Source organism: Hypanus sabinus, chromosome 19 (genome assembly GCF_030144855.1).
Source record: "Hypanus sabinus isolate sHypSab1 chromosome 19, sHypSab1.hap1, whole genome shotgun sequence".
Lineage (NCBI taxonomy): Eukaryota > Metazoa > Chordata > Chondrichthyes > Myliobatiformes > Dasyatidae > Hypanus > Hypanus sabinus.
In genome coordinates, this window is record NC_082724.1 from 30566458 (window position 1) to 30594183 (window position 27726).

At 38.7% G+C, this 27726-nt stretch overlaps 1 long non-coding RNA gene across 2 annotated transcripts; it reads left to right on the forward strand.

The window, feature by feature from the left end:
* Positions 1–13499: 13499 nt before the first annotated feature.
* Positions 13500–25990, forward strand: LOC132377846 (uncharacterized). Of its 2 annotated transcripts, none has more exons than XR_009506799.1 (4): positions 13500–13564; positions 19937–20059; positions 23136–23263; positions 25059–25990. It is a non-coding gene; the product is annotated as an uncharacterized LOC132377846 (long non-coding RNA). The 2 variants fall into 2 exon arrangements; XR_009506800.1 differs by having other exon boundaries at positions 13542–13564; positions 19937–19980; positions 25059–25989.
* The last annotated feature ends 1736 nt before the right edge of the window (positions 25991–27726 follow it).

Here is a 27726-nt window from a genome sequence, read left to right on the forward strand (position 1 = left end):
ATATACCAACTTTAGAAACTTGATCCAACATTTGCATTTTTTGCTGAATGAAGTTTAAGATGTCAAGCGAGTTTTAGGTATTCATTCACAAGATAAGCTGACAAATACAAGGCAGCTTACACAGTGATGTGCAAAATGCTCACCTGCATATCTAGAAGGTAGTTTTCAACTCCTGACAATATCTAACTCTTAGGTGAATTGCCAATTTAGAAAATTAGACTACGCTATGGTTTAAGTTGACAGGTGTTGATAGACAGGAGTTGAGCTTGTACCACCACCTGGCTAATAAAAAGTTGTGACAACAACAGTTAAAAGAGAGAGAACATCTTACCAAATTTAAAGTTGTCATGACATGGACTGTCTGGAATGTCCTGATGTCATCATGTTGGTGACATCATTGATAGCCATCATCTGAAAAAATACTTTGCTCTACATCAAATTATAAAAGGAAAATAACATGGAACCATGGCAAACTATACTTAAGAAAGCCCAGACTCAGGGAAGACTGTAAGTTATGAGAATACATATGGAATACTGCACTCTGTATGAGTAAATGGACCTGAGAATAATAAATCACTATGTATTTGTTATGTGTTCGGTTTGTGTTGGAATATGCCAGAGCCCCTCACACTATAAAGTCCTCTTTATGTGCATCAGCTACATAACTTATCTGGTGACTGTTAACAGTGAAATGAAAAGGAAGGGTTGAGCAGGTTTTGGATATTATATGGACTGAGCTGAGTAAACTGAGAGCTGCCATCGGTGTAGCTCAACTCAGACTCAGCTTCTCTAATTTCCTTTGTCCCATTGCCTGCACCCTTGAGTTCAGCACAATTGAATGATATAAGGACAAGGGCGAGAAGCTCTTCACATGCAGGTGAGTGAAACCATTTAATAGTCGCAGACCCTGAACAGTAGGTGAGTGCAGATAGTGACTGAATTATTTTTATTTATTTCACTTTAATTTGATATTTTCGATCACAATGATATGAAATGCTGGAAACACTCACCAGTTCAGGTGGCCTCTGTGGTAGGAGAATCAGTTACTGTCTCGAGTTAAATGTCCTTCCTCAGAACATTGATGATCTAGGCTCTGATGAAAGAACCCAGGAGGTGATTCATGACAGTAGAATGAGTCCAAGATTATCATGACAATAGTGTTCCTCATTATTTTCGAGATCTAGGGTGATTGACACTGTTAGCCGCCTTTCTTCAATTGTCTGATTCCTGAATGAAGCAAATAATTCTGGTCAAAACATAAACTAGCTCTCATGTTAACTTCCCCAACCACAGTCAACAAAAAATTATAGGCTAATATAAAGCTACTCTTTTCATAATTTCAAAAGTGGTTTCAGCAAAACATCACTGTGATCTGTTATATTCATTGTTTTTCTATCTTTTGTCAGAGATTGACTTGCTTTGTGCAAAGAGATTGTTTAAATTACATCCTGAGAGAAGTTGATAGCTGTCCACCTTATCTGTAACTGCTCAAGAATCCTCACCAGATGGTTCCTTTTAGAGCAGACTTGGAACAATTTGTCTGAATATGGAAGACCACAGGAGTCCACAGTGGGTTGCAAAAATAAGGTTTTCTTTCATCATCTGTGGTTGTATAGTAACTGGAATCTCATTATGAATCAAATCTTTCCAAACTGCTCTTGTGGTAGATTATCTGAATGCAAAAGTTGAAGTCAGCTAAATGTGCTGAGCTAATAGAACCTAACACATCCGAAAGAGCTTAGTACCTAAAGCAGGCATCGCCAACGACAAAGGATTACAGCAGAATGAAACCACATTGTACACCACTTTCTGGCTTCTTGAAAATCATAAACTAAGTGAAAAAGGATATCAAATTTGTATAGTGTGATTACACTTATGCATTTATTTCCTTCAGTCTAGCTGTTTTTATATAAATCTGCTTAAATATTACAGAAAATTACTAATGGAAGTCATTTCAAAGAACTTAAATATCTGCTGTATATTTTTTCACATATGTAATTCTAAGCCTATTTCAATCAATAATGCACTTGGCAAAGATTTATTGACAAAAACGCAACACATTGGTTGCACTTGCAGGTAAATCTGTACCTGCTGGAATTCAGAAGTATGAGAGGAGATCTTATAGAAATATATAAAGTTATGAGAGGGATATATATGGTAGCAGCAGGAAAGTTGTTTCCACTGGTAGGTGAAACTAGAAGTAGGGGACATAGCTTCAAGATTCGGGAGAGTAGATTTAGGATGGAGATGAAGAGGAACTGCCTTTCCCAGCCAAAGAATGGTAAATCTGTGGAATCCTCTGCCCAATGAAGCAGTGGAGGCTAGCTCAGCATATATATTTAAGACAAGGTTTTGGCAAAGTATGGGAATTAAGGGTTCTGGGGAAAAGGCAAGTAGGTGGAGATGAGTCCATGGTCAGATCAGCCATGATCTTATTGAATGACAGAACAGGCCCGGTGCCCTACTCCTGCTCCTAGTTCTTATATATATTTTTAAAGGTTAGGGTACATATTTTGTGTTTTGTCACTAATTTACTTCATTGCCTTAAATATGTAGTGTAGCTCAGAATTCAATTTGAAATACTAATTAATGATATTTGGAGTGTAGAAGTTTCTCCACAGATCAACACATAATTTCCCCAAGGTAAAACTTTTTTTGTCAGAACAGAGATTGTACAGTCAATGGAATATCATTGGGCTAGCTCCCACATTTTCTATAGCCATTTCTGCCTATTGAATTGATTCTGGCTTAGAGAACAATGCTATTCCCCACCAGCATTCCCTCTTAGAATCAGGTTTAGTATCGCCGGCAAAGTTGTGAAATTTGTTATGTGGCAGCAGTACATTGCAATACATGATAGCACAAAATTGTGAATTACAATAAGTATATATATTTTTTTACAAGTTAAATTAAATAAATAGCACAAAAGAGAAAAGAAATAATAGTGAGGTCGGGTTCATGGGTTTTATGTCCATCCAGAAATCTAATAGCAGAGGAGAGAAACTATTTCTGAATTGTTGAGTGCATGCCTTCAGGCTCCTGTACCTCCTCCCGGATGGTAGCAATGAGAACAAGGCAAGTCCTAGGTGATAGGGGTCCTTATTGATGGATGCCACTCTCCTGAGGCTTTGGTCTTTGAAAATATCCTGGATGCTGGGGAGGCTAGTGGCCATGATGGAGCTGACTGAGTTTACAACTTTATGCAGCTTATCTCAATCCTGTGCAGTGCTCCCCCACCCTGTCACATACCAGACAGTGATACAGCAAGTTCAAATGTTCACCACAGTACACATGCAGAAAGCTGTGAGAGTCTTTGGTGACATACCAAATCTCCTCAAACTCCTGTAAAATAAAGCTGCTGTTGTGTCTTATTTGTAACTGCATCAGTATGGTGGGCTCAGGACTGTTTGCAACCTCCCCTATCTGGAATAATAAAGGATGGTATCCAGGGATAAACAGCTTGGTCTCTTTTAGGATAGTGACCCAAAGTGGACGGAAGACTTTCCTGAGCCTGAAGACCAGAAAGGAATGATGAAGGATGAAGAGGAGGAAGAGAAAGTGGAGGACAAGAAGAAGAACAACAATGAAGAGGAAGACCCAAAACAAAACTCTGATAACTCAACACAATCTGGGTGCCAAGCATGACTCTAGCTTCCTACAATGCCATCAAAAGCCAAGAGACTGCTCGCATCCACCAGGGTGGCTCTGTTTGGAGAATGGAGGCCAAGAGATTTGGTTAGCGTTGCAGTAACATTGCGAATCTTAGCAGCAACCCATGGTTTGCAGAAATAAGCAGAACTGTGAAGTTCAGTCACTAGATTAGACAGGTTTCTCAGCTGCAGATGGGTTGAGGTGAGCAGACTTATAGCAGAGCCATAGGTTATCAAAAGCCTTTTAAAATGGAATTGACTTGTATAACCACAATCAAACTTCATAGCCTGGGATGGGAACAACTTAAAAATGTTAAACCTAATTTCAACACACTGTCTAGTGTTATAATTTTTAATGTCAAATTTGAAAGGCCATTAACCTAAAATGTTAACTCATTTTCTCTTTCCGCCCACACTGTCCAAGTTGTTGAGCATTTCGAGAATTTACTGTGTTTATTTCTGATTTTAGTAAATGCAGTTTCTTCCCTATTCTTGATTTGACTCTGGATATAAGCAGAGAGGTGGAACAGACTGAATGCAGCAAGATGTTCTCACCATACCATTGCAATTTTAAGTGGCAGGTTACCATCTCGCCATACAGGTGATGGCAATGACCGTGACCATTATGCGAACATCTCACTATTTCCCATGACAATAGGAGACGTTATACGTGCTATTATTCAGATAGAAATGTATTGGGAATTAATATCGACCAGGAAATAATCTAAAACAAACAGCTAATTATTGACATGAGAAATTCTGCAGATGCCGAAAACTGAAAGCAACACACACAAAATGCAGTAAAAACTCAACAGGTCAGGCAGCATCTCTGGAAATGAAAAAAACAGTTGATGTTTCAGACCAAGACCTTTCTTCAGGACAGGAAGGAATGGGGAAGATGTGTTAATTATTGAGACACTTGATCATGCCACACTATGGAGGGATTTGACTCTGGACACTATGAAGCTTTTCTACCATCTAAAAGGCTTCAAGTAGGGTCCTAAAATAATGTCATAGACATTATAACATATTTAACATGTGTAACATGAGGGTAGATTCATTATTTTATCATTTATCCAGCTAGGTTGTCTTCCTGATCTTTCCAACAAAACAGATGGGAATTTAACTGAATCCTGGAATACATGTTGAACTAATTGATGTTTTGTACGTACACTTTTGTTTCGCCATATTTGTATTTAGTATCTCAGTGTTCTTGTTCCTTTAACATTGACTCCCATGATATTTTCTGCCACTGTGGTTTTCTTCTGGCAATGGTTATTGCTGAATCAGTTTGTAACATAGTCCATTTTTACAAATGATTTTGGTCTTTAAGTTGTGGTAATTATTTACCATTCTGGAATACAGTGAGACTGATGAAAACCATTGCAGCTGAGTTATACAAGCTCTTTTTACTTATACTCACTCTTCTTTGAGGTCATGTTTCAGGATACCAATCTACTGCCCTTCTGCCATTGTAAAAATTGGCACTGAGGTAAAACAAAACTGAAATGAGTAGGGAGAGCAAAAAGTATAGATTTTAGGTTCCACCTTTAACTGAAAGCGAAATTTTAATTCTCTACTTGGAAACCTGTATTTATATGATTAGGTTGAATGTCTAGAAATGATCTCTTTATTTTAATCAGTTACAGAATATTTTAGAAGTTAGTCAGTTTGTTTAGAGAAAGGCATTGCAGTCATAAAAAAAGACATTTGTACTTTTACTTTAAGAAAAGGAAATCAACTGCATGCAATACACTAACTAATGTTTTCTTGTGTTTTAAATATCTATATTTGAAACGGACTCATGTTCATGCTATTTGGAATATTGGATGCTTCACATCTGTTTTATATTCTAAAATAGGCAGTGTATTTTCCAATTTCTATGCCAGCATCCGTCAACTTGTTATCTTGGGTCTTCAAGTGAAACACAAAGTGATAAAATACTCCTTGACCACATCCAGAAAAGGTCTGGCTTCACTGCATATTTCCATTAGCCCACTCCTCCTGCTGCTGTACACCAGGTAGGAAGATATCCTGTAACTCAGAAGAAATAAGAACTTATTTCTCATAGGCTACATGGTCCGAGATGCCCATTGAAAAAAAAAATCCACCTTCCAATCAAATCCCCACTTTGGATCCATATCTCAGCTTTAAAAGACTGAAGTCTTACTACCTGAACATCCTAAAGCCTCTAAGATAGAAATTCCCAAATGTCTGCAGTCAACTGAGTTTTTAAAAATTCCCTGGATCCCAGTCCTAAATGACCAACTTTTTATGCTTAGGCAACTTCCTCTTTTTCTAGTTTCTCCAGCCTAAGGAATCAGCTCTCTAAATCTGCCCTTACAATCTGCCTCAGGATCATATACAATCCAATAAAATCTTTCCTCCTTCATCTAAATTCCAATCAGCATAGGCCTCTCTTAATATCTCCATATACATTTGACCCTCATTCTAGGCATCAGTTTAGTGAATGTAAACTGTGCTGTCTCCAATGAAATCTATTTTTCATCAGATATGAAGACCAAAACACACATGAGGTGTGCTCTCACTTTACATAAGCTGTTCTTACCTTAGACGAACCTACAATTTTCAGTTTGAATTGCTTACTGTTCTTACATGTCCATTCTCTGCATTTCACGACCTAACATATCATGATCTCCCTGGCCCTTTGGGGTGGAGGTAGGATTGAGAAGCCAAAACCTCTTGCACTTTATTATATGTGTATCTCCAAAGAGCTCTTCAAAACTTTCTGCATTTTCCTTGGAATAGTACATATGTATAGGATTTCTGCTTGGGTCACTATACTGGCAGGAGTTAGTCAATTATTCCAGAGCAATCTATCATCGACGCATCCTAATAATTTTCAACTTCTTACTCTTGTAGTTCAATCACTGAAACATCAAAAGAAAGAATTGCACTTCTTCCTAATTATATCAAAGTTCAAAATAAATCCATTATAAAAGTTCAAAGTAAATTCATTATCAAAGTACATATACTACACTGAGATTCATTTTCTCTGGATTTGTCCTATTCAAGACTGGTGGTCCAGAAACACACAAGAAGTCCAAGTACAACCTACAGAGAGCTATTTTAAGAGCAAAAAATTAATTCTGATTGAAGTTAGAGACAGAATCAGATGTACATCATCACTGGCAGGGTTTGCAGACCATTACTTCCTACGAAGTGAAACCTAACATTATGAATGGCTTCACTCCCAGATGAGCTCAGTGACTTTTCTGCACCCTTTGAGAGGGAGAATAAAACTATACCTGTACAAATCCCTGCAGCATCTATGACCTTGTAATCTCTGTCTCGGAGGCTGACGCCAGAAGCTTACAAGTATCAAACCCTGGTTGTGAACTGGTAGGACACTGAAACCTGTGCCAACCAACTGGCAGGAGTGATCAAGGACATCTTCAATCTCACTGTACTGCAGTTGGAGATTCTCTCCTGCATCATAAGGGCAACAATCATACCAGTGCCCAAGAAGGGTAGAGTGAGCTGCCTCAAGACTATTGCCCAGTTGCACTCACATCTACAGTGATGAAATGTTTTGAGGTGTTGGTTATGGCCAGAATCAACTCCTGTCTAAGCAAGGACCAGGAGCTGCTGCAATTTGCCTATCAGCATAACATGTCTGAAGCAGATGCAATCTCACTGGCTCTCCACTTGGCCTTAGATCGCTTGGACAATTGCAATATCTACATCAGGCTGCTGTTTATTTATTGCAGCTCAGTTCAGTGTTCAACACCATCATACCCTCAGTACTAATCAGCATGCTCCAAAACCATGGGGTGTCATTGCAACACAGCAGTTAACACAATGCTATTACAGCTCAGCACATGGCAGTTCAGAGTTCTGTAAACAAGTTTGCACATCCCTTCCTGTGTACATGTGGGTTTCCTCCAGGTGCCCCAGTTTCCTTCCACGGTTCAAAGACATATCAGTTGGTAGGTTAGATGATGAGTGGATAGCCAGCGGCTTTCCCCCAGGGCTGAAACGGCTAATATGAGGGGGGATTGCTTTAAGGTGCTTGGAAATAGATACCGAGAGGATGTTAGGGGTAGCTTTCTCAAACAGGGATTGGTGGGTGCATGAAATGCACAGCCAGTGATGGAAGCGGATATGATTGGGTCTTTTAAGAGCCTCTTAGATAGGTACATGGAGCATAGAAAAATAGACGGCTATGTGATAGGGAAATTCTAGGCAGTTTCTAGTGTATGTTACATGGTCAGCATAATATTGGAGGCCGAAGGGCCTGTAATGTGCTGTAAATTTCTATATTCTATGTTCTATGATCACTGCAGAATGGCTCTTTTGTGCTTCCCTCTCTACTCCTCTCTCTTCCCCTTTCCCCAGCCATGATTCCCTTCTTCCTTCTCCCTTCCCGCTTTCAGTCCAGAATAGAGACCCATATCAGAATCAGGTTTATCATCACTCACATAAATCATTAAGTTTGTTTTTTTTGCAGCAGCAGTACAGTGCAATGCATAAAATTGCTACAGTACTGTGCAAAATTCTTAGGCACCCTAGCGATATATGTGTGCCCAAGACATTTGCACAGTACTGTATGTATACTTTATTGAAATGTATAGTATTTTTACTATGTATTGCCATGTACCATTGCTGCAAAACAACATATTTCATGATATATGCCGAAGATATTAAACCTGATTCATATTCTGATTCTGATTCATTATAGAAACAATAGACATTCAATAGAATAAATGAAAAACTACACACAAATGAAGATTGACAAGCAGTTAATGTGCAAAAGATGACAATTTGTGTAAATCTGATAAATAAATAAATAAATAAATAAATAGATAGATAATACGGAGAACATGTGCTGTAGAGTTTTGAATTATATCTGAATTAATACCTGTGTTGTATCTAATAAAGTTTAGTATACACTGTTTTGCTAAATAAAAGCATAAAAACTCTTCAAAATTGATTGGCATGATCTCCAATCCTTTATGAAAAGAATCTGGAGTACAGATAGAAACTTTCTCTTATCCAGTGCTGACCACAGAAATACAGTTTCAGATCTGGGTAAAGTGTGCAACCAATGAGTTCCAGAAATCAACTGAGAAAATCTCTGTCCCAGAATATAAACTTTTTCCAGGAAAGAATATGAGCAATGTAAAGGACTTCACTGAAATATAATTAGATAAAAGCAAGAGGTAAGTTTTTCAAAGGAGATAACTTGAGCTTACAGAGGGCATTGTAACTGTGCTGATATGTATTTAATTTTCAATCAATTGAAATGGAACAAGTGGTCAACTAAAGTAAGACAGGAGAAGAGAATGGAACAATTATCAGTTCACAGCCTGTTAAGTTCAAGGAAAGAGGATGCTAGAACTTAAATCAATTATAGGAGATTTATTTGTATTTTGTGAATTTCCAGTATTACTGTTTCCAAGGGTACATCATCTCCCATTCACATGCAATGCATTTAATTCTAAAACTTAATTATTTCTAATTGCAAATCTAGAAATTTTGTAAGCTGTTGGTAAAATTCTACTCTAGCTCATTTCTTTTAGTTTGTGCTGTTACACTGAAACCAGGACTGACAACTTTTAAGACACCAAAATGGCTCTACAAAGCATAATATCTAATATCAACACTGCAAGGTGAATGGAAAAGTAAGTGGGAAAGGGCAGTGGTAAGGGGAAGCACTTTGGATTTGTCACCTTGGTAAGAAACAGCACCATGCAGGCTAACATATTTTGCGGTTGTATCAAGAAATTAAGACTGAAATGAAGTTCTACATCAATAAAATAAGTTATCAAATAAAATTAGAGTTGTTACTAGAACATTTCAGCTCCGAAGAGCAAAACCATTTTTTTTACCAAGAAGTTAATGACTATAACATCTGCAAGGATTTTGCCATTCTTAAAATGACATGTATCTATCTTCCAGGTTATCAGCCCTCACAAGTCAGTCAACAGCAAGTGATATGAAAGCTGATTGACAAGGCAATAATGAGATTTTGGAACTATAGATTTTTCAGCTGCTGCCTTGAAATAGTGGTTATTGGAAGCATGTGTCAATAGCATAATTTAACTCAATCCCCTTAGCTTTCACTTTTGAACCCTCAAATGATAAACTAGTTCTAACGTGAGGAATATAAATAATGATAAACATTGAGATAATATGGATTCATTTCCAAGTAGACTGATATGTCAATAAGCTATGTTAAAGAGTCTAAAATGCGTAAGAAAATAGTGTTTTGGGTAAAGGCAAATGCTATACCCAGAATCGGAATTGTCTGTTCCAGCATCTAGGTGAAGTCTTTTGTATCTGCTGTGTTAGCATCTGCTTTGCAATGTAGGTTTTTTAAAAAAAACTGGTTTTAGTGGTTTTGTTTATCTCTGCACATGTCTGCATGACTAATATTATCTTACATCTCGCTTGCTAAGCTTAGGCATGGTAATAATGCATCACTTCAGAAAATCCTCAGACACAGGTGGTTTACATTTGAAGGTTTCATGCTGTTCCATTTCAGAGAGACAATCTCATTACCCACACATCCTCTGCTGAATGAACTGTGTCAGAACAATGGTTATTGGTAGAGTGATTAGAAGTGCATGGCTGGACGTTGCTATGGTTCTATTGACCCTCTAGGCTCAATAGCTTAAAGGACCCATGGTACTTTAAGCCATGCATGGACAAGTAAGTGGGAGTATTCTGTGAAGACTATTTTATCTGGAATGGACTAAAAATTTATGAGAATCCTGAGTCTCAGGTGATTTATTAGCTGTCTGTTGAGACTGTTATGGAAAATAAAGGATTCAAATAGCAAATCGTAGGTCAAAAAAGCAGTTAGCCAAGTGGAATATAATGAAAGAATGTGTTGTCAGTGCTGCTTCTTCGAATCATTGTGTGCATTCTAATTCGGTATGATTTATAAATTTCACCTTATCTTCTTCGTCCAGCTTATTCTAAATTTGGAAGTGCAGAGGTACTAGCAATTTTGTTGACACAATTTTGAAAAGAGTAACAGAGACTTCTCGGTACCCATACAAAAAAAAGGTCATTAAAGGTAGATTTGTTAACTGATAAGATGATTAACAGAACATATGTTACAAAGTTTACGCCTGGATGTTTTCTGGAAGGGGCTGCTACCCAGAATTTTTGTTGGAGCAATTCAACTGATTGCTCACATCTGAATTACACATTACCAGCATTCAGGAGTTTGGTGTAAGGTCCAACTGACAAGTGGACCTCAAGTAGTGATGAGTTCCTGCTCCCAGAACACCAGTGATAACTCCTGTCAGTTACAGTCAAATCTGTATGGATGCCGTTACAGATTTTAAACAATTCAGGAACATCCAAAACACATTAAATCATGTTTAATGAACTAAATCATTAAACAGCAGAAGTTTAATGACTGCCCTTGATAAAATTATTCATGAAAGTATTTGCATATCATTAAGAATGTTGGACTAAAATTCTAGGAACAGAGCTAGCATCACATATAGTGGGACTGATCACTCACTAAGTTCCAATTTTACAGTGAATCCACGTAAGACTGGAACTCGCCTCAATGGGAGTGCCGGTGTGGTGAACTACATATACCTGTCTGAACATGCCCCTCTGCTGACCGCTCCTGTGGCTCCTCCCACAGACCCCGGTATAAAGGCGGTTGGAGGCACTGCTCCCTCCTCAGTCTCCAGGATGTTGTGTGGTGGTTTCTTGCAGCTAATAAAAGCCTATCGTTTGCCTCCCGTCTCCGAGAGTTATTGATGATGCATCAGCCAGTGATTCCCTTTGGAGACCCTGGCAAGAGTTAACTCATTGAACATTAAAGGAGAAGCCCTGCTGAAACTTTATATGTTATTGCAGTATCATAGGTAATTTTTGGCCCAGCACTTCACGAATGATAAACAAGAGTTTCAACAAGATGTTGAAAGCAATGAGGAAATACAGTTATAAAAGGAAATTGACTTTTAACTTTGGAAGAGAGAAGATTAAGAATTGGCTTACATGCAATTTTTAGGTTTATTTAAAGTATTGTTAGAAGATATAAAGAAAAGCTATTTTTTCCAGGTGAGTCTGTTAATAGTATGAATAATTAACAAAAGATCCTGAGGTAGCCCAGTATAAAATGGTGAGAAAGCTGATTCCAAAAGGATTTTTAAAAAGAAAGTTGGTCTTTTTTTTTGGACTTAAGATGGAGAAATATAGTTTTGACAAAAGAAGGGAGGTAGACAAGACATAGTTGTTCCATCAAAGCACAGTTCCAGAAGGATAATTTGATTCCTTTCTTGGTCACAGATCTTTGCTTCTTTGATCAACTGTCTCTGGGCCACACCAACTGAAACATCAACTCCTCTTCTGATCTTTAACTTCAGTATGTCATTCTTAAATTTCTTTCCAACAGGCAAATTAGCTTCAATTCCATACACTTCGCAGAATCAAAATCCAATTCTGGAAATCCCAGTAAATTCCACCCTTGGTAGAACATATCACAGTCATCATTACTGGTTGCACCTGTGGAATACCAGGGGAAAAAAATGTAAAGGCACTGATTTTGCAATATTTTATGTAGAATGTCAGTCTGAATGTGGTTCTTTAACATTGAAGAAAATTAACCCCCAAAACACTTGATTTGTGCTGTGCTGTTAGAACAGAAAGTGTACAATTTTATAAAACAGAAAATTTGGAGGAAACTGCATTTGGGCTGGAGTTCAGACAATATTTTAAAAAACTGTTTACATCAGCCTAGAAGATGTGTGTTCAATTGAAGATGCTGTTCTATCTTTCTTTTGTCAAGAAAATTGGTGCAAGATACACACCATGAGCTGGCATTTTACTAGTTATGGATAAGTGTAAAAAGTTTTCTGGAGACAGTCACCTGCATGTTCTGCCAGATAGAATCTGAAGAATGTTCCTGAAAGGAGAAACATGCAGAGAAAATACAAAATCTGAAGAAAACAATCACCCCCTTGCTGATTACTATCAGAACTCATTCAATAAAGTAAAAACAATTCTACTTACATTAAGTAAACTGGATTCTAATCTGCTCTGAAAGAAAAATAACAAGAATATATTGTGCGCTTTTAAGCAAACTAAATGTACCTGAGGTGGCTCTTTTGATTTCACTGTAATCCTATAACACTTTCCCAAAATGCACATCTGCTAGTGTTTCCTTTGATTACTTTAGGATGCCAAATAGCCAAGCTCTTTCTGCAGGAAATCAGTTATATATAACATTATTTCAGCTGGGTTAATCAGAGGGAATTAAAACCATTACAGGCTTTTCTTTAGAAATTGTTTCAAGATTCTGCTAAAAGCAAATTATTACTAAGTTCAATTTGTTTCTGACTCTGGAATCAACTCATTAACCTTTTCTTAGCAGCTTTGGAAAATGTTCTTTAATTGCATTTGCACTGTGGGTAGTTTGCTGAAAATTAGTAAAAATGCAATTCTCATCTCAGAGATAATGTAATAGCAACAGGGGAGGTCATGGCTTCATAAAATACTTAGAGATGTTAATGTGTCAAAGACGTTGAATAAGGTCCTTGGCAAAGCACAGAATTAGTCTTGGACATCAAAGCAAATCCATTTCCCATTATTTACGAGGAATCACTGCACAAACAATTTACTGCCTTTATCTCTCTTCGTAGTCCTGTGTAATCAAAAGTCTAAATGTGACACAACACTCAAGGAAACAGCCGCTCTTCAGTGTGCTTGCCTCAGAACACAGTAATTTGTGGGAATGTGTATGCATTAATGAAAGATTTTTATCTGGAACTTTACATCAAACAACTTCCTGTGTTTAGGAACAAAGTGTTCTGCTTTATGAGACTGGTGAATCCTTGTCTAATTCTGAACTTTCCAATGCATGGTTCCACAGATCTCGTCAGGGAAAGCAAGTGACAGAAGAAAGAATTGCCAAATTTCATAAGGTAACACTGAGAGCTTTACCCCTAAGCATCTAAGCATAACACTTATTTGAGTAAATGCAATACATTCTATTCATAGAATCAAACAGAGAATAAGATATCATCTATTAAATTACCATCAATAAGATATTGTGATGGCTTGGATATTATTTTGTGTATACCTGCAAAGTAATATTCAACATTAATATGTGAATCTGAATTGATATAGAAAGCATGTAGATTTTCTCAAGCTTTTCTACTCTTGATCTGAACTCCAAAATGTAAGTTTCATTTATTTAATAATGTGTTCAGTTTCACTTGAAATATATTGAATTCAAATTTCAGTGGAACAAATTGAGCAGACTGCAAATATTAGCATAAAACTTTCTTTTACTAATGCAAGTATTTTCACAATTAAAAGGTGACCTTAGCAAAGCATACTGACTGTAACTAAGCGTCATTTGACATATTAATTCCCTTGCCAGTAATTTTGTCACATATGACTGTGTGTTACTAACTCATGATCAGAATAAGAATAAGGAACAGTTAATTAAATATCCTTCAATAATACCTATCTCATAACCTGCTGAGCTTCAGCTTGCTTATTCATGCATGGATCCTTTCCAAGAATGCATTCCATTTTCCATGTTCTTTCTTTGCTTTTAATGCATTAAGAAATTATTAGCAATGACTATTGTGCCATGTTCTATTCAGTTCAGTGACACCGTTAAACTTAGATCATGTCCTGATTTTCAGTTACAAATCAACAACCAGGTTTAATGTGTGACAAAACTCAGCTTTTATATTAATTTGGCGGGACTTATATATCTACGGTTTGTGCATTATGAATACGAATTTTATTTTAAATTCAGAAATTCTTGTAAACTCCTTTCATCTTCCTGATGCAAACCCACTTGTCATTCTGCAGTAGTAATAGTAAGGTTTGTAATGACTTTTTTAACATTACATTTTTGTTTATTAACAAATACTTCTTCATGCTTCATGTGGAACATTTTCTTATGAATTTATATCTAACCTATTATTTTGGTAAAGGGGAATTACCTTAGACTATTAAAATATGTTTGCAATTCTTTGCCATACCATCTCTACTGGCTGCTTCACTTCTTAAAGATTAGGCAATGTACTATCAGAATCTCAACACCTGAATTGTGTTCATTCATCAATTCCACTCCTCCAGGTTCTTACAACCATCAGGCTCCTAAACCATCAGGGATAATTTCAATCACCACCACTCTGCACTGATTCTACGACCTACAGGCTCACTTTCAAGGATTCTTTTCAACTCAGGTTCTCAGTATTTTTTGATTTGCATAGTTTTGTCAACATTGGTTGATTGTCAGTCATTCTCTGCCACAACGCTTCCACCACCTCCACCTCCGAGTCCATTTCTTTGGCAAGGACTTTCCACCCCACACTGAAGACCTCTTCTCCAGTCTTCAACCCTTCTTTCTCTTCCTAGACATCCCACCCTGGTCTTCTGCCTATTCTGGATCTTTTCATTGCCAACTGCTGATGGGACATCAACCGTCTAGACTTCAACACTCCTCTCTTCAGTTCCAACCTCAATCCTTCCGAATGCTCTGCTCTCCGCTCCCTCCGCACTAATCCTGACTACTAATCAAACTCGCAGATAAAGGGTATGCTGTAGTAGTCTTGGCATGCTGACCCCTACCTTGCTGAGGCCCAGCATCAACTCTCAGACAACTTCTCTTACTTACCCCTTAAACAGGACCCCACTAAGGAACACCAGGCCATTTTCTCCCACACCATCACCAATCTTATTGACTCCGGGGATCTCCCATCCATCGCCACCAACCTCATAGTTCCGCACTCTGCACCTCCTGTTTCTACCTCCTACCCAAGACCCAGAAACTTGTTTATCCAGATAGACCCATTGTTTCAGCTTGTTCCTGCCCCAGCAAACTCATATCTGAATACCTTGACTCTGTATAATCCCCCCTAGCTCAGACCCTTCCTACCTATATCCATGACACGTCATACACTCTGGATCTTTTCAATGATTTCAGGTTCTCTGGCACCCATCATTTTATTTTTACTATGGATGTCCAGTCCCTATATACTTCCCTTCCCCACCAGGAAGATGTCAAAGCTCTCTGTTTCTTTCTGGACACCAGATCCAACCATTTCCCCTCCACCACCACTCTCCTCCACCTAGTGGAACTTATCCTCACTCTAAATAATTTCCCCTTTGCCTACTCCCACTTCCTTCAAACAAAAGGTGTAGCCATGGGCACTCACTGGGCCCCAGCTATGCCTACCTGTTTGTTGGCTACGTGGAACAGTCTATGTTCCAAGCCTACACTGGTGACTGACCCGCACTTCCCCTACACTACTACAACTGCATTGGTGTTGCTTCCTGCATCCATGCTGAACTTGTCAACTTCATTCACTTTGCCTCCAACTTCTACACTGCCCTCAAATTTACCTGGTCCATTTCTGACATCTTCCAATTTCTTGATCTCTGTGTCTCTATCTCTGGAGGCAGCTTATCTACTGATGTCTATTACAAACCCAATGATTCTCCCACCTTGTTACTTGTTAAAATGCCATCCCCTTCTCTCAATTCTTCTGTCTCCACCATATCTGCTCACAGGATGAGTCTTTTCATTCCAGAATGAAGGAGATGTCCTCATTCTTCAAAGAAAGGGGCTTCCCTTCCTCCATGATCAACGCTCACCTCAACCGCATCTCTTCCATGTCAGACACGTCTGCTCTCATCCCATCCTCCTGCCACCCTACCAGGGACAGGGTTCCTCTCGTCCTCACCTACTACCCCACCAGCCTCCCCATCCAGCACATAATTCTCTGCAACTTTCACCATCTCCAACAAGAGCCCACCACTACGTACATCTTCCCCTCCCGCCAGCTTTCTGCCTTCTGCAGGGACCGTTCCCTACAAAACTCCCTTGTCCCTCCCCTCTCGTCTTCCTCCTGGCACTTATCCTTGCAAGCGGAACAAGTGCGACACCTGCCCTACGTCTCCTCCCTCATTACCATTCAGGGCCCCAAACAGTCATTCCAGTTAAGGTGACACTTCATTTGTGTGTCTGTTGGGGTTAGATACTGTGTCCGGTGCTCCAGGTGTGGCCTCCTGATTATCGGTGAGACCTGACTTAGTTTGCAAGATTGCATCACCAAGCACCTATACTCCATCTGCCATAAAAAGCGGATCTCCCAGTAGTCACCCATTTTAATTCCACTTCCCATTTCCATACCGGTAAGTCTGTCCATGACCTCCTCCACTGTCGTGATGAGGCCACACTTAGGTTGGAGGAACAAAATCTTATATTCTGTTTGGGTAGCCTCCAACTTGATGACATGATCATCGATTTCTCAAATTTCCAGTAATGCCCCCCCCCCCCAAACTTTGCCCATTCAATTTCGCTTTCTCACCTTATCTCCTTGCCCACCCATCACCTCCCTCTGGTGATCCTCTTTTTCTTTCTTCCATGGCCATGTGTCCTCTTCTATCAGATTCCCCACCTCCCTTCTCTAGCTCTGTATCTCTTTCACCAATCAACTTCCCAACTCTTTACTTCATCCCTCCCACTTCAGGTTTCGCCTGTCACCTTGTATATCTCTTTTCTCTGCCCCCACCTTTTAAACATACTCCTCAGCAATTTTCCCTCCAGTCCTGATGAAGAGTCTCGGCCCAAAACGTTAACTGTACTCTTTTCCATAGATGTTGCCTGGGCTGCTGAGTTCCTCCAGCTCTTTCTGTGTTTTTCTTAGATTTCCAGCATCTGCAGATTTTCTCTTGTCTGTTATGTATAGTTTTTTTTTTCATTAAAAATTGAAATTTTCACTGAAGACATTCTTCCTCAACTTCATCTTAAATAGATGAACATGAGAAAGCTTTGACACCAAACCCTTTGTTTTTGGAGTCATCCTTAAGAGAAAACCATGAACAAGGACCCCCAAATTCTTTTGTGCTGTATCTTTGTGCAGTTCATTTCCATTTAAGTAATATCCTGTTATATCATTCTTCCTTCTAAAGTGAACAATTTCACATTTCTACATTTTACAGTCCATTTGCCAAACATTTTATGCCCTTCTCTCAATTTGCCTTCCCAGTTATTTTTGTGTCATCCATAAATCTGGCTATTGAACATTTGCTTCCCTCCCTGTCATTGATGTACATTGCAAACAGATGCGGTCCCAACACTGATCCCTGTGGCACTCACTAGTTGGCAGAAAGGTCAGTTGGTACATGAGCTTTCCAGCAATTTAATATTGTTGCACATACGGCCTGGAATATTCAGTCTGCAGATTAAAGTGTAAATGGTTTATGCATGTTCTTCTTTCTTTATCAATCTTTTTATTAATTAAAAAAGAGTACATCTAAAAAAAAAGGGAGAGTTATCTCAAATACTCATATCAATAACAATTCATATAAAAGGTAAAATAAGCATTATCAAGATCATACATAGTATTAATCTAATAGTATGTAATAAAGAATAAGATAATTGATTCTCCTCTTATAATTCCATGAAAAGAAGAAAAAAAGATAAAGAAACTTTTATAACTTTAATATGCATAAAAAACCCACTAATCTTAAAAAAACAAAAAGAAAGATAAAAAAAGGAACTGGGCAGCTCAAACTGACAGTGAAAGCAAGAAAAAAGAAACATTTTCAGATCAAATCCAACATTTCAAGGAGGCAACTGGAAGAGCCGTAAATCAAAGCATATGAAAATATTGAATAAAAGGTTGCCAAGTTTCCTCAAATTTAAAGGATGTATCAAATGCCTGACTTCTTATTTTCTCTAAACTTAAAACAGGACATAATGGAAGTAAGCCAATAAAGAGCAGTAGGTGGATTAGAGCCCTCCCATTTAAACAAAATGGCTCTCCTAGACAATAAAGTTGTAAAAGCTATCATCTGTTGACTGGAAACAGAAATATATCTGGTTTCCAGTTTATGCATGTTGCCTTGAAATATTGCTTTATTGCTTTTTTCATGCTCTGGAAGTCTGGAAGTCTTTGCAAGTGGCGATGAGATGATAGTTTATCTTTGGGATTGCTGGAGGCCTTTGACGACTCTCTCTCGGCAGCTTTCAGGTGATTTTGTGGCACAAAACTAACTTCTGACTATATTTTCCATTGAGTACTTGAATGGAATCTCATTGGCCAAAGAACATCAGAATGTGTCAACAATAGTTATGAGCACTATCAAACATAGTGCATAATGGCACAAAACATTGTGGCATCTCCAACTGCCTCGATTGTGATTCTCAGTATGTATATTCAAGCATCACATTCAATACAGCAATTAGAATTCTGGACCTTGACAGAGGAGTTGATGTCATGAAACACCCAAAGATAAAAGAAGCAATACTGCTAATGGTGATTGGGCCAGATGCTCTAAGGGTCACTGACAAGTCTGGACCACACGAGGCAAAGGATGTTATAAAGAGAGGAAATGATGTATGATAATAAGTCTGAGATCCACAGATGGTACCTGACCTGCTGTGCATTCTATTTCACGTTTTGAGCATCTGCGGTATTTTTGGGTGGCAGTGTGGGGGAACATCTCTAGCAAAGGAGATGTAAGGTGCTCTCTCCCTCTGCTAGTCTGCAGGTCACCCTTGCACAAGGTGTGGCACCTACTTAGCACCCCCCCCCCCCGCCCCAATCAAGGTATATAAAACAGGTAGTGGATGGTTGTATGCAAGCACAAGTCCTGGCCATACGACCACTGACACCAGGCGGATAATCTCTGAGGAGTATTGATAATGGCTGGGGATGCCTGTCTTGTAAAGACACTGCCCAGAAAAAGGCAAAATCAAACCACTTCTGTAGAAGCCTTCCCTAAGAACTTTGTGGAAAGACTATGATTGGCTACATCATACAACACAGCACAGAATGATGGTAATGATGCAGTACTTTGTTTTTGGATTCAACTGCTACAAGAGAACCTTAATGTTGGAAATAAACATGTGATTTGCATGTTGATGAAGGCTTCCCCATAATTATATCTGAAAGGACATAGTAGCAACACTTGATGTTGGGAAGGGTGGAATGGACGATGCATTGGCAGGACGAACAGAATTTGACTGATCTTCAGGAAAGGGGGGGGAAACTGTTTCACGGTTGTTACAGCAAGTTGCTGTGTGAGCAGGAGTATCATGTGGAGTGAAGGAATGCCAATACCCACTGCTTTGAGACGAAAGGTTTTGGATGAGCTTCTTCCAAACCACAGAGGAACAATCAGAATGAAGACTATTGCAAGAAGCTTTGTTTACTGGCACAGTTTAGACAGTAACCACAAATCATTTGTCAGCAAATATAATGTTTGCCAAAATTACATCAAGAAGTCTGTAATCATTGTAACCATATCTTGTTTATTTTCAGAGAACACATATGGACTTCATGGAAAAAGGAATGACAGTTTCCTGGTATTGATAATAGTCCCTTAAAGTGGATTGAGATGAAAGACACTGGTTTCTGTACCAGCATTGAATGTACAGCAAATGGGTTGAGTTCCAGAAATGTTTATTCTGACTTGCTTGATGAGCTTGTTTCCATCAATTTCTCTCAGTTTAGATTTACTCTATTCACAAATTTTGTGAAGCGGAATGATATCAAACATTATCTTCCTTCATATCATTCAAAATGAAAGGACAGCCAGAATAATTAAGGAATCTGTCAAAAGCAAGTGTTGGAAGGGTTAGTCGAAAGCAACTTATTGAAGTACAGTACAGGACAGCTCTGTGTACTGCCATGTGTAGTACAGCTGCGGAAATTTTCATGAAGAGATGATTGAGAATATACTTGAGATCTGTTTAACCAAATTTAATTCTGGAGTTGAATGCAATCAGCTGAGTCCAACTTTACGAAATTCCATTCTTAGTTCTATCATGTAGAGGTCACACAAATGGGAAGCAGGACCCTTTCTTTGTTATGCCAAGAGTTGCTGGGTTGAAATTGAAAGCGTGAATCTGATGTGTTCATGTCGTCCAAATGATATCCACTAAAAATTAATCAAGTCTAGGTGCCACTCAATTATTAAGTCGTATCAGAATTTCATCTAGCATAGACTTTAAGGAAGTGAAGAGGTAAATTTAAGCCTGTCTGACAAGGACACAAAACATTTGGATCAAATCCAGAATGCAATGCTTCAAAAGATGTATAAACTACTGGACTGCATTTATTTTTGTTATTCATAAGTGATTATATTTACATTATTTATCTCATTGTTCACTTAGAGAAAGAAAGAGGTGTAACTTCTAAGCAAGCATTCGCTGTTGCATTTGTATCATCTGTGTATTCATATGATTATCCTGTTTTTCACGGGTGTTATGGTGTGCCTACTTTGCAACAATGTAACATTGTCACAGTCTTTAAAATTCCATCTGCTAGCTTAACCTCTCTGCAAAGTGAAGTTTTAAGTCAGCTGCCTTAAAAATGAAATCAATAGCCATGTGTTGTGCCTCAATGTATTTGTGAAAATAATAGCTATCAGTAAAAACACCATTCATAACATGAGCGAGGGTCCATCTGATTGAAAGCCTGTTGATAGCATTTACAACCAACAAGTTGACCAGCTATTTTACGGAGTAAAATCAGTAAACTGTAACTGGAGCTGAAAAATATCTCAGCTGCAATGGCAGAAGACTGCATGAGTGGAAATCAAGATTCTTACAAGCACATGAGTGCATTGGAGTGATCGTAATATAATGGGGAAAAAAATGAAGAAAATACCGATTGGGTTAGACCCTGCACAGTTCTGTCTTCTGATGTGTAAAATATACTGTAAGTACTTACAAGTTGTAAGAAAAGGTTTGTGAATCCTTTGCAGTTACCTGGTTTACTGCATTAATTACTTGTAAAATGTGGTCTGATCTTCATAATAATAGTCACAATAACAGACAAACACAATCTGCCTAAACTAATAACACGTAAACAATTGTACTTTTCACGTCTTTATTGAATGCATTGAACAATCATTCACAGGCTGGAATAATATGAGAACCCTTCTATTTCATAACTGGTCGAACCTCCTTCAGCAGCAATAACCTCCATGAAACATTTCCTGTAGCTGCTGATCAGACTTGCACAACAGCAAGGAGGAATCTTAGACCATTCTTCCATACAAAACTGTTTTAGTTCATCAATATCTCTGAGATAATTTGCATGAATATCCCTCTTCAAGTCATGCCAAAGCATTTCAATCGGGTTGAGGTCTATACTCCAACTTGGCCATTCCAAAACATGTATTTTGTTCTTTTAAAACCATTCTGTTATTCTCCTATAAAATGTCTTGATACAATGTTGAATTCATTGTTCCCTTAACGACTGCAAGCTGTCCAGGCCCTGAGGCAGCAAAGCAGCCCCAAATCATGATGCTCCTTCCACCATTCTTCTCAGTTGGGATGAGGTTTTTGGTGGTGGTTTGCAGTGTCCTTTTTCCTCCAAACATAGCAATGTGCATTTCTGCCAGAAATTTCAACTTCTATCTCATCTGTCCACAGAACATTGTCCCAGAAGCTTCATGGAACATCCAGGCAGTATTTTGCAACCTTGAGATGTGCAGCAATGGTTTTTTTTTGGAGTGTAGTGGTTTCCTCCATGCTGTCCTTCCATGAACACCACTCTTATTCAGTGTATTTCTGATCATGGACGCATGAGCAGAGACTTTGGCAAGTTCCAGAGATTTCTGCAGGTCTTTTGCTGTAACCTTTAGGTTCTTTTTCACCTTCTTCAGCACTTTGTGCTCGTGGAGTGAACTTTGCAAGAGTCCCACTCCTAGGAAGAGTAGCAACAGTACTGAATTTCCTCTATTTGTAGACAATTTCTATTAGTGTGAAGTGATGAACACTCAGGTCTTTAGAAATGCTGCTGTAGCCTTTTCCACTTCCATGCATCGCTACAATTCTTCTCCTTAGGTCCTCTGAAAGTCGTTTGAAAATTTTGGTGCACATAACCAGATCCTTCTTGAGAAGAGCAGGCTATGTCACTAACCTGACTTTGGGTGTCTCTATTACAGGGCAGGGCATCTCCTCTACAACCTAACCCTGCAATCTCTTCTCATTGATTGGAGCACCTGACTCCAAATAGCTTTTGTGGAAGGCATTACCCCAGAGGTTTACATACTCTTTTGCACCTAATCTGTGATTGTTTAAACGGTGAACTCAGTATTGACGAGAAAAAGTACAAATGTTGTGCGTTATTAGTTAAGGCAGATTGTGTTTATCTATTATTGTGACTTAGGCAAAGATCAGACCACATTTTATGAGCAATAAAAACAGAAAACCAGGTAATTGCAAAGGATTCACTTACTTTTTCTTTGTTACTATACATTGTTCAGGAGAATTCTGAGTCAAAAAAACTAACAGCTAGGAAGAAGAGATCAGAGTTATCATGTTAATCTAGAGCATATCATTTTCCAGGTCAGAGAAGATGACATCGTTTCTTAGTTCTAGAACTGATTGTTCATGTTATTATGCATTACATTTGCAATGCTTAGATAAAGAATTATTGTATTGTGGTGAACTACGTGTGCCTGTCTGGACATGCCCCCTGCTGACTGCTCCTGTGGCTCCTCCCACAGACCCCTGTATAAAGGTGATCAAGGCCTGAGCCCGGCCTCTCAGTCTCCAGGATGAAGTATGGTGGTCACTCACTGCTGGTTCCTTCTTCCAGTCAATAAAAGCCGATATCTCGCCTTTACATCTCAGGGTGAGTTATTGATGGTGCATCATGTATCCAATAGGATTGATTCAAATTCTCAACAATATACTCTGCCAAAAGCTGCTTCAGAGATTTTCATGGTGAATTATATTAAATTCAACTATAAGATTGTACATTTAGTCTGACCATGATGATAAAAAGCAACATGACATACAATTTCAGTAATTCTGAGAACATGTACTTCTGCAAGCTGCACTGGCAGAATAAACATAGAATCCATAAAGTAGCTATTGAAAAATGTTTTCCTCTTCAACAGGCAGTAACTTAATATTTTACAGAAACTAATTATTCTCGCAAGTGGCCCCAGTTGAATACGATTCTTCAACCAATTTATTGTCCCTGCATGTACATTTTTCAGCATTGTTCAATAATAAACAGAATCCAACACACTTCCCAATTGTCCACTCATGAACTCAGTGGACCAAAGCTAGATGTCATGTTTGACTACGGCCTATTTTCAATCTAAAGCCTTTTTCACTTCCTTTCAGAAATTCATTAGATTAACTCACCAAGGCATTTGGGGCTTTGACAATTTATTTAGTACAAAACTTTCAAATCTATAATGTTGAAATGGTGACTAATACCAAGCAAAGGTAAGTTTGTAAATCAAATTGGAAATAAATTTTGCTCATGCATATATTTGAAGTAGTGGTATGTACTGCCTATTAGCTCCCTCTAGAGTATCAGTTATTGTAGGACACAAAATCAAAGGTATTATTTTGGCCAAGCTTAAAGTTTAACCATAAAATTTCAGTAAACTTTACAATAATGTTGTGAATTTAAAGGTTTAAACATTATAATAACCCCATATATAATGATTGCAGAACCTCAAACAGCACCATCCAATGAGAGAAAGATTATGTTTTCTTCGTATAGGAACGAGAGGGTTATAACATATTACTGCACAACGTTTACAAAGTTACAAAGTTACAAAGTTTACAAAGTTTTCAGCTTGGATGGAGAATAAATTGCAACATTACATCATAACATTTTTATGTTAATGAGAAAGTAGAATTAACAAATAGAACTGACTAACCATTTCTCTCACACAAGTGTAATCTGTAATAATTTGGCCAGGTTTAATAATCAATGCTGTCTCTTGACATTTCAGAAAAGTTTTTAAATGGTCTGATTGGTTTATTTAGTGAGGGTTTCTCCTTAGCCATCATGAGCTGCTGTCTGATAACTTCTTTAGGGCATCTGCACCTTTCAGTAACAATGGTATCAGCTCACTGATTAAATGCAGAATCAAAAGAAAACATATTCCAAAGCACCAAAACCAGAAGAGATCATTTTTATATTATAAGCGGTTTACAGAATGGTTAGATATGTCACATCAGCACATTTATAAATAAACAAATTCTATTATTTCAGCATCTGTAGAATTTTGAAATAATTATTCTGAGGGAATAGAGATACGTGTACAATTTTGTTTAACATTGGTAAGTTTGTTCATCAGCAATTATTTCTTAATTTACTGTTGCAAGTGTAGTCATTCAACATGGTCTAACATTCTGAGTAACTTTCATCACTAAGTGACTCATTATGGATCACTATAACTTACATTTTGCAAAAGAAGGTTTGAGGTCACCAGTGGCCCATGGGAGCTGGTCCCTTACTTTAGCTGGTCACATGGAGCTTCTGTGTGCTGTTCTGTCAGTGTGGTGTTGGTTGTGCAATGACGTGACCTGTCTAGTGGAGCAGACTGAGTGTAACGATGAATTCAATAGCAGAGATGCTGGTTTGGGAGAAGTTACTGATGTTAATTTGCTTTTTATTCCAGTGAAAATGAAGAATTCTGTGGAGACAGTTTTGACCTCCCTCCAACAATGAAAATTCAATGGTCACAGCCCTCTGATAATAAAAGCTGATAGTTAGATATAAAAAATGTGGACTATTTTCCATGTGTCAGACATCACCTTTAGCAACAGATATCAATGATGAGATTTAGCATTGCTTTCAGTACAACAGCACCGCTTTCGGTCAATGAAGGAAGAGGGTATTTGAGGCTCAAGAATTCTAAGATGGTATGAAACTGATCTGGTCTACTGAGCAGCAATGACCTTTGCCCTCTCAAATGCTCTCTGAGACCTTGGTTAACTAGACCATGCACCTCACGGCACTGGAAAAAAGGGGGTAATTGTTATTAAGGTAATGCTTTAGTCAAGGCATGACTGTCTCATCTTCAAATACCCTGCAGCTAACTGAGGAATATCTTGACATCAGGTGCGAGGTGGACATCCTGCTGATAGATGAGATGACTCTAACTCAGCTATCATCTCACCACAGAAAGACTTAACATTCTATTGTTCTTTTGTATTATCTTATTGAGCTTCTGATGTTATGTAACAAAATTAAATGGTAACCATAGCCAGTTATGTAAGAATAATTGATGCCTGCATCTGCTTTTAAGAAGCCAATGTGAACTTGACTGACTAGGTTCCAGCACGCCCTATGTACCCATTTCACAGAGGTGGAGATAATAAATTGGATGAAGCTTGGTTGAAGGAAAGAGAATCATTGATGGTTATGTCATTAATAATTATTCCATTTAAAGAAGGTTGCCGCATGTTTGCAACTTCATTTTTTGACTCCCAAATTAATGCAACAAAATGTGGCCTACAGCACATTGACCCACAAGGCTGCATAACAAAGTGAACAGCAGTCCACCCTACTGAAAAAGTCCAGCAATATCTGCATCTGGAAACTACTTCCAATGAAAGCAGAACTTGCAATTAGTGTTTTTTGAAACTGCAGATTGTCTCAAATTATCTTGGTTCAATGAAGTCCGTTTGAAAAATAGTCCATGTTATGTTTTAGGAGGTGTGATAGACAGCTGCATAGCACAAAGTTTCACAAAGACCAACTTGATAATAATAATAATAATATGGGTTGTTTTGGTGATGTGGAGGGAAAATATTTGTAGCAGCTTCCCTCATCCCAAATCTTCTTTGAAATTGTGCCAAGGGATCTTTCCCATCTACACAATAAAGGGCTTAATTTTATTTTGCATTTGAAAGGTGGTGCCTTTGAAGAACAACACTCCCTTGAAGCCACTGTGAAATGTCAGCCAGGTTTGGTTCTCAAGTCTCTGGACGGAGACCGGAGACAGCTAGGATAGAGTCATGGATCCTGCCTTTGGATGCGTTTACCAGCTAGAGGTTTTTTGACACATCAAGAGAATAATACTGAAAGTCAGTATGGTAATTGAAAATGGCTTCAACTTTAATGATTTTCTTTTAGAAACACCAGTTATCGTATCATTGAGTCATAAGGCCTTAAACAGGGAAACTGGTCCTTCTTCTCAACTCATTCCTGCTGAGTAAAACGTCTGTCTATGCTAGTGACACTTTCCTGCTTTTAGTCCGATATTCTTTCTTTCCCACCTATCCATGTATCTGCCCAGATGCTGTGATTATACTTGCCTCTGCCACCTCCTCTGGTAGCTTATTGAAAATACTCAGTGTGTGGAAAAACTTACTCCTCATATCTACATTAATTATTTTCACTGTATTTAAACCTACATTCTCTAATTTCAGACTCCCTCACCTTTTGCAAAAGACTGTGACTATCCTACACAAAATGCTGGTGGAACGCAGCAGGTCAGGCAGCATCTATAGGGAGAAGCGCTGTCGACGTTTCGGGCCGAGACCCTTCATCAGGACTAACTGAAAGGAAAGATAGTGAGAGATTTGAAAGTAGGAGGGGGGAGGGGAAAAGGCGAAATGATAGGAGAAGACTGGAGGGGGTGGGGTGACGCTGAGAGCTGGAAAGGTGATTGGCAAAAGGGATAAACAGCTGGAGAAGGGAAAGGATCATGGGACGGGAGGCCTAGGGAGAAAGAAAGGGGGAGGGGAGCACCAAAGGGAGATGGAGAACAGGCAGAGTGATGGGCAGAAAGAGAGAGAAAAAAGAGGAGGGGGAAAAAGCTAAATATATCAGGGATGGGGTAAGAAGGGTAGGAGGGGCATTAACGGAAGTTAGAGAAGTCAATGTTCATGCTATCAGGTTGTAGGCTACCCAGCCAGTATATAAGGTTTTGTTCCTCCAACTTAAGTGTGGCTTCATCTTGACAGTAGAGGAGGCCATGGATAGACATATCAGAATGGGAATGGGACGTGAAATTAAAATGTGCGGCCACTGGGAGATCCTGCTTTCTCTGGCGGACAGAGTGTAGGTGTTCAGCGAAACAGTCTCCCAGTCTGCGTCGGGTCTCACCAATATATAAAAGGCTGCACTGGGAGCATTGGACGCAGTATACCACACCAGCCGACTCACAAGTGAAGTGTCGCCTCACCGGGAAGGACTGTCTGGGGCCCTGAGTGGTGGTGAGGGAGGAAGAGCAAGGGCAGGTGTAGCACTTGTTCTGCTTGTAATGATAAGTGCCAGGCGGGAGATCGGTGGGAAGGGATGCGGGGGAAGAATGGACAAGGGAGTCGCGTAGGGAGCAA